At 46.6% G+C, this 8,022-nt stretch overlaps 1 long non-coding RNA gene across 1 annotated transcript; it reads right to left on the reverse strand.

Annotated features, from left to right (window-relative positions):
- Positions 1-1,685: 1,685 nt before the first annotated feature.
- LOC139078939 (uncharacterized) lies at positions 1,686-7,741 on the reverse strand. The gene is made up of 4 exons (XR_011532143.1): positions 7,617-7,741; positions 7,172-7,318; positions 4,618-4,773; positions 1,686-4,411 (listed from the first exon to the last, which is right to left on the reverse strand). It is a non-coding gene; the product is annotated as an uncharacterized lncRNA (long non-coding RNA).
- Positions 7,742-8,022: the final 281 nt, after the last annotated feature.

Genomic DNA, 8,022 nt, shown 5'->3' on the forward strand with positions numbered 1-8,022 from the left:
CGCATATATACATTTGCAAGCTCTGTCTGCCGAGAAGGCATAGAAGCAACGACGGCCAAACAGCCATGAGGACATCTAGCCAGATCGCTGTTTCTAAACACCCTTTTCTGATAAAAGGAACCAGGGCTCCTTGGAGAAGTGGCTGATTCAAGATTGGGCAGAGAAAATACACAATGCTTCATATATACATGAAGCATCTCCAGGTGCCAGACAGTAAGGAAGTGCTCAAAAGGAGGGTGCAGGTTTCCAGCGGGGCAGGGTGGGGGGCGGGGAGGTTGGGAGGGGGCCATGAAAAGGCCCAGGAACCAACCAGAAAGAGCTCCCAAAGTTCCAAGCTGGAATAGCTTGAATGACAAAATAAATAAAAATAACAATGGATTATAACCATTGACTAGAACAGATATCTATGAGGCCATATTCATATAAACAAATAAATGGATAGATAGATAAATAGAAAGAAAGAAAGAAGGAACTGTTCTTCAGTACAGAAGAATTCCAGTTAATAAATGAAGGACTGAAACAAAGCAAATAGAAAATCACCAAATAAAGAAAAAAGAAAATCGCCGTTAGAACATCACAGCAATAGTGTTGCAATTAGTCCTCTGGCGGATGTTAAAATCAGCAGGCTAACATTTGAGCAGAAAAAGGATATTTGTACGCTCTCAAAATATCTCCCCTAAGCCTTATTAATTGCAAAGGGGAAAATAATGACTTTATATCGGACGAATCCAGCAGACGTCACTTTAAGCAAGTGATCAAGGTTAACATCACCAGTGATGAGATATGTCACCAGGTGTAGCCCCGATGATACACTGAGAAGGACACAGGCTTGGTATCCTTACCAAAAATCTACGACCTCAATCTAATCATGTGAAAATAGCAGAAAAAAACAAATTGAGGGGCGTTCTAAGATATAACTGACTCTTTAAAAGTGTCAAAGCCACGAAAAACAAGAAAAGGTTGAAGAGCTGTCACAGACTGGAGACTAAGGAGACAACTAAACGCAGGGTGGGATCCCGGACTGGATCCGGGAACAGAAAAGAGACATAGGTAGAAAGACTGAAGAAGTCCAAATGAAGTCTGTGGTTCAGCAACATTAATTTCTTTTTTTTTTTTTTGAGGACGATTAGCCCTGAGCTAACATCTGCTGCCAATCCTCCTCTTTTCGCTGAGGAAGCCTGGCCCTGAGCTAACATCCGTGCCCATCTTCCTCTACTTTATATGTGGGACGCCTGCCACTGCCTGGCTTAGCCAAGCAGTGCCATGTCCACACCCCGGATCCGCACTGGCGAACCCCAGGCCTCCGCCAAAGCAGAACGTGCGAACTTAACTGCTGCACCACCTGGCCGGCCCTTAATTTCTTATTTTTGATCATCATGCTGTGGTTATGAAAGACGTAAACATTAGGGGAAGCTTGGCGAAGTCCATACAGGACTCTGTACTATTTTTTGCAACTTTCTTTTGTCTAAAATTATTTCCCAAAAAACTAAAAAATTATATAAATGAAAATATGTGTCTATGGACATGAAAGATCTTTACAATATATCAGGAGAAAAGCAAGTCACAAAAGTAGGAATATATAATATGCTTGTTTACTTATCAAAATATGTATGTATACATATACATGTATGGTCCAAATGTGTACATATATACATATTTATGTACTTACAGCCTATGTGTATATATGCTAATATCATATCATTTCATAGTCAAAGTAGAAAATGATACCAAGTGTTACTAGTCTTTCAGAGTGGGTGGGATTGTGAATGGTGTTATTTTTTCTTTTTTTTTTCTTCTTTTTCTAATTCTTGTCATTAATCCATTTTGCTGTGTATTTTCTAACTTTTTTCTTTTTAATGTTTATATAATCTCAGAACAAGGCTGAGTTGGGAACCAGGGAAGGACCCATCTTCAGGATTCAGCTCCAGTGGCGTCATCACGGAGATTCTTCTTCGAATCCAGTCTCTACTCTTTTACCCCAGAGCATCTCTCAGGCGCCCTTAGACCTCTCTCCTCCTTGATTTCTGTCTCCTACCAGGTAGCCAAACTCCACCAGTGGAGTTTCTGAGATTTTCTGTCCCCCTCCCAAATACGCCATCCACCAGCATCCTAAGACCCCATGTCCTGTTGGCAGCCCAAAGCACAAATGTCCCAAGGCACACAAGAAAGTGGGGGGAGACGGTTGCTACACCCTCAAAGCAGAGAGGAGCGGCAATTCTTTATGATAGAATTGATGAGACATAATGTGATGAAACATAATTGCAACGTTTATGTTCAGACCCAAAAAGAAAATTGAATCCTTCATTCAAAACTTTCTACAATCTGCGTCCTCATCTCCAAGAAATACTGGATTTTTCCAAAGATTGACAGTCATTTATTTTAATCAGTCTCTTTGGGAAATGACGCTGCCTGCTCAGATTTAGAAGAAATTTAATTTTAGGCCCAATATTCTAAGATTTCACAAGAGAAAGCAGATGGTAGAGGCTGAGGCGGGGCTTCCCCGGGAGAGGAGGGGACGCCGAAGGGGCCAGGCGCCACAGTCAGAGCAACTCTCTCATTACATGGCTCCTAACACAGCGGACGCAGGCGCTGGCCCCTCGGAATTTCAAATCCAACTTCTCAGAGATTTATTTTTCTTTTGAAACAATTTCTGGCAGCTTTTGATCTTCTAAACTGAAGGAAAAAAATCAAAGAAATCTGTTTCTCTGGAGTATTAATAGCAAAGGAGATTCTGGATGCTGCAAAGTAGGAAAGGAACATAATAGCATCTCAGTTTTATTCATCTTCAAAGCAAACTAAATATAGTCATAAAAAAATAGAAGCAGGATACCCTACAGATTTTCGAAGGGATGGAATAAACCTCTTTGCACAAGAAAAGATGACATGAAATTTATCTTGAAGGACATTCACTGGGCTCTCGTGCGTTTAATACCTACAAGTCGGCTGTCAGACAGGATCCGTACGTTTACATCAGAGGCAAAAACACCCAGTCATTCAGGAACTTGGAAGCTCAATTACTGCCATCGATATTGGGCACTGCCTCCCTCACCTTGCTGGTATATCAGCACCATCTGTCCCCAAAGCACAGGGACGTTACAGAACGCAGACTTTTCTGATGAGCAAACGTCTAGCCAATGTATGTGAAATCCTGAGCAGTGCCGTCATGTTCCCATAACCCGAACTCAATCTTCACTGCCCCTAGCTGGTAGTAAGTGTGGGGGTGGCAGAGGAAGGCGTGTTTGTATCTAGCTGGAGCGTAGATGACAAGGCACATGTGTATGCAGAAAATAGTTATGGAGGTGCAACTATGAGCCAGATGCTTCCCTAGGCACTAGAGATACAGCAGTGCCTGCAAACGAGCAAATATATAAGCTAATTTCCGATTGTGACACTCACTGTGAAAGAAATAAACGAGATGATATGATGGAGCGTTCTGGGGGCGGGTGCTAATTTAGAGAGCATCTGTCAGAGAAAGAGACTCTGGGCTGAGAGCTGAAGGATGAGGTGCCAGCCCTTCAGAGAGCTAGGGAGATGGCTGCTCCAACTAGAGGAACAGTAAGTACAAAGGCCCTGAGGCCTTATAGCAGCGTCTCCCACATTCCATATCAGCACTTATGTTTCCAGCACACACCTACAGTGCCCTCCTGCACACACCCATGAGTCTCTGCCTGAGGGCTCTCTATTGGTCGCTGCCTGGAACAGGCTGGAGTGCTGGGAAGTCGATGCCTCTAGGAGCAGCCCCCAGTAATGCCCAATAGGAGTTGGTGGGTGAACACCCGAGCTTTCTCACCCCTAGCACAGCATGTCCCACACCATTTCCCAGAGCCCTCCATCAGGATTGAGTTCCAACTGCCCTGGAAAAATAACCTGCCAATAGGAGACACACGTCTTCCCTGTCTTACTTCCACACTCCGCCACTATCATTTCTCAGCATCACCTCCCAAATCAACCGTGTGCACTCAAATTGCTACTCTCAGAGCTGGCTTCTGGGGGATCCAGACCAAGACAGGCTGGAAAGGATCTGGCTGGAGAGCTGAAGAAAGATTGGCCTGCAAGGACGCCAGAGAGGACAAGAGGGGCCAAATGATGCAGGGTCTTGACGTCCTCAGAGGGACATTGTGTCTCTGGTTGCTTCACAGTGGGCAGCCTGTCTTCCCCACCCAGTGAGAAACTGCTTTTGGACAAAGACTGGCCTTGAACTGATTCCACAGCCCTACAATATGTCCCCTCTCCTTTCTCCTGGCCCTCCTCCCCACAAAATCACCAAGCTCAGAGGATTCAGAGACCATCTCGTCCAGGGTCAATTCCATGGGGTCAGAAGCTTTCTTTGGTTCATGGCTGTATCCTTGGCACCTACACACCATCTGGCCTGTAGTGTGAGTCCGATAAATATTTGTCAAATGAATGAATCCTAAAATAAGGAAACCAGGAGTCAGAAAAGGTGAAGCACTTAAATAAGCTCCTACCGAAGGTAGATTGGAGTCTAGGTCTCGAAGCCAGACTCCCGCTTCTAAGAGGCTTCCACAGTGCGCCACGACCCTCTGAAGCCAGGGCAGATGTGGTCCGCTCCATGATCATTCATGGTCGGCTGCTGCTACCCTCCACCAGAGGACTCACCTGGGACAGTTGTGGGGCAGGGCAGGGGCTCGACGGAGGAATATCAGCTTTGGAGCCAGGCTGACTGGGATTGGGTCCTGATTCTGACCTCAACGGAAGCTCCATGACCTTGAGCGGAGACGTAAGCTCTCTGAGTCACTGGGAGAGAGATGAGCTCTGGTTCAGAGAAGACAGATGGCAGAGTCTGAAAAGGGACAGTCTGACTCCTCCATTTTCACCTGGCTAATCTTTGCTCCTAGAGGAAGCCTGGAACATCCAATGGGAGGTTCCTCACAATTTTCACATAAATAACCTGAGAAATAAATACGGATTAATTTTTAATCAGTCATACTGACAACAGTTCAAATTGAACATGTTAAAACTTATAATAGATTTGGAATTAAGAAGAGATTGAAGTCATCCTGATGGCATTTGTATCACAGGGGTTGGGTGGAGGGAGAGACCAATAGGCAGAGCACAGGAATTTTAGGGCAGTGAAATATTCTGTATGATACCGTGATGGTGGATACAGGTCATTATATATTTTTCAAAACCCACAGCACACACACCACCAAGAGTGAACCCTAACTCAACCTATGGACTTTGGGTGATAATGACATGTCACTGTGGGTTCATCTGTTGTAACAAATGGACTCCTATGGTGGGGGAGGTCCACAGTGGGGAGGTGGTGCATGTGTGGGGACAGGGGGTACATGGGCACTCTCTGTATTTTCCATTCAATTTTGCTATGAAACTAAAACTGCTCTAAAAAATAATTTTTTTTTTCTTAAGGAAGATTAGCCCTGAGCTAACAACTGTGCCAGTCTTCCTCTCTCTTGTTTGTGGGACACCTCCACAGCATGGCTGATGAGTGGTGTAGGTCTTTGCCCGGGATCCAAACCTTCGAACCTGGGCCGCCAAAGCAGAGTGCACCAAACTTAACCTCTAGGCCACGGGGCTGGCCCCAAATGTTAACTAATTTTTTTAAATTTACCACAAAATTTGTTCCAGAAAGCCTGGATTGGGTAGAAATAACACCCACAAAAGAAAATTCCAACAGAAACTGTTATAACTTATAAAACTTTACAAGGGCCAAAAAACTGATCAATGACACAAATATTCACCGTACAGTCTACCTGGAAAAGAATTGATACTGATGATAATGGAAGAAAATCAGGAACCGTTTAACTGTGCTCTCTAGAAAAATAATCAATCAACGAAATCGGCGTGATGGCGTCTGCTCTAGGTGCTCAGTGTAAATGCCTCGTTGTTGTACATTTTGGATTTTTTACAGTTTGTGTTCAGAAAGCTGCAGACGGAGAGTTCCAAGGGTCGGCAGGTAGGATCTACGAGTCCACTGGAACCCAGACCTGGGAGGAGGGATGTGGTAGTGCTTCATAACAGCTGTGGGGACACAGGAGTGACCTGGCCGTGGGGGCGGGGTGCTACGTGAGACCCAGTGAGGACACGACACTTGAGCTGAGTCTTGCAGGACAAGTCCGATGGCTTCGAGATGACAAGGGGCAGAGGGCACAGCCTGGGCACAGGCCCGATACAAGAGAGAACAGAGAGTGTTCAGAAACCTGAAAAAGTCTCCCCGGTTAGACACGGAGCAGGAGGGCAAGGAGAGCCAGAGGAGGGCAGGACTGAGGGCTGGGTCGCCTCCCACCTTGGGCTTCCTCCTGCCCACAGCGAGAGCCTCTGATCACGCCTGTGTGGAGAGCCGAGCACAGGGCCCTAAAGGCAGGGAGGCCACTGAGGAGGCAAGGAGGCTGTGCAGGGCCAGGATGGTGGCAGGGGGCTAAATGGGAAATGGAGGAAGTGGGATGGATAGAAAACACTGGAGGGGAGGAGGTGGAGCACCCGAAGCTATCTCCCAGGGCATTGCCTAACATGGGGCCAGGGGAGTACCGTGACCCAGGAGTGGAAACTCAGGAGGAGACGAGAATGGAACATACAAGATCATTTTGTTCAGTTGTTCAGAAAACTGTTGGCATCAGAATCCTTCCAGTTAAGTCTTAAGAATTTTTTTAAAAACTGAAAACAAGAACAGAGCTGCTTTAGTTGCTGGGTTCCCGAGAGAGGGGCCGAGGGAGGCTGACCTCCCCGGGATTGCAGGGGAAAGGCCCCTGAGCTGGGTCCGAGCCCATCTTTTCAGCGGAAGCTCAGAGATGGGGTGTTCTTGGCGCAGGGCACACAGCCATGAAGGCTCCAGAACCAGCTCAGGGATCCTGGGGCCCTGCTCCTCCTTCCACAGCCGGGAGGCTGAGGGGTCACGGGGACTTAGAGTTCTTGGCCCCTAGTCCTGCCCAGCTGTCCTTTTGGCTGAGGACATCTTGAGCCATGGAAAAGCCTCACCCCTAGCAGCCCAACTCCCCTGAATCTGCCTGTCCCCCTCCCTGGACCTTGTCCATGCTCTGGCTGGGCACAAGCCCCATGACGTGCTGGTTCTTTGCTGTTAGAAGACTCTTCCCTGCCTAGCACCCCTCCTCCAGCAGACACTCATTGTTCAGAACCCCCAGGGTGCCTCTGGCCCAGGCAGTGAGCAGACAAGAGGAAAGAGTGCAAAACTCACCAGATTTGGTGTTGAGATCTGGATTTGAATCACAGCTCTGCCGTGAGCCAGCTGTGTGGCCTTTGGAAAATCACTTGGCCTCTCTGAACCGTAGATCCTCCTCCACAAATTGAAGGTCACCATGCTGACTCCATCTCCATCAAACTGCTGTAAGGACAGAGGGAGGCAGTTAGCAAACCCACGTTGTATCCCGTAAAATCTCCATGGGACTGCAAGGGACCGATGATCCTCTCGTTGTCACTTTATCTGCCATAAGTAGCAATAACTCCCATTATCATCACCAGCAGCTGCCCTTCCCTCATATTCCTCCCATCCGACCCTCACTCAGAGCCTATTTACCCTTAATTTAGACACAATCAGAACAAACTTGTTTATCTATTTCCCAGCTCATCGTACTTGAGAAGTAACATATTAGGGAGGGTAGAAGAATGAGAAAGGAAGTTACTGGAAGGAATGAGGCAGAAAGACCATGGAAAGCAGGGGTAAAAACTCCACCATCACAGTCTGGGGACACAGAGAAAAAGTCCGGGAAGCCTGAGACCAACCCTGTACAACTGATGTTCCAAGTATGACGCTGAGTCACCAAATGATAGAAACAGAAACAAACGTTCAATTAAGCAAACACACTCTGATTAGGGAGCCACGGCTTTTTAAGAGAGTCGTACCCTTTGAAATCAGCAATTCCACTTCTAAAACATGTATCCTAAGAAAACAATCAGCCAGGGGCACAGAAGTATACGTATAAGATTATTCATTATGGCATTGTTTTTACTATTGGAAGAATTGGGAATGCTCTAAATACCCTTCAGAAGAGAAGGAAAAGCAGCGTCTTCCGTCCTGAAGCCACTTTC

This window comes from Equus przewalskii, chromosome 1, assembly GCF_037783145.1.
Source record: "Equus przewalskii isolate Varuska chromosome 1, EquPr2, whole genome shotgun sequence".
Lineage (NCBI taxonomy): Eukaryota > Metazoa > Chordata > Mammalia > Perissodactyla > Equidae > Equus > Equus przewalskii.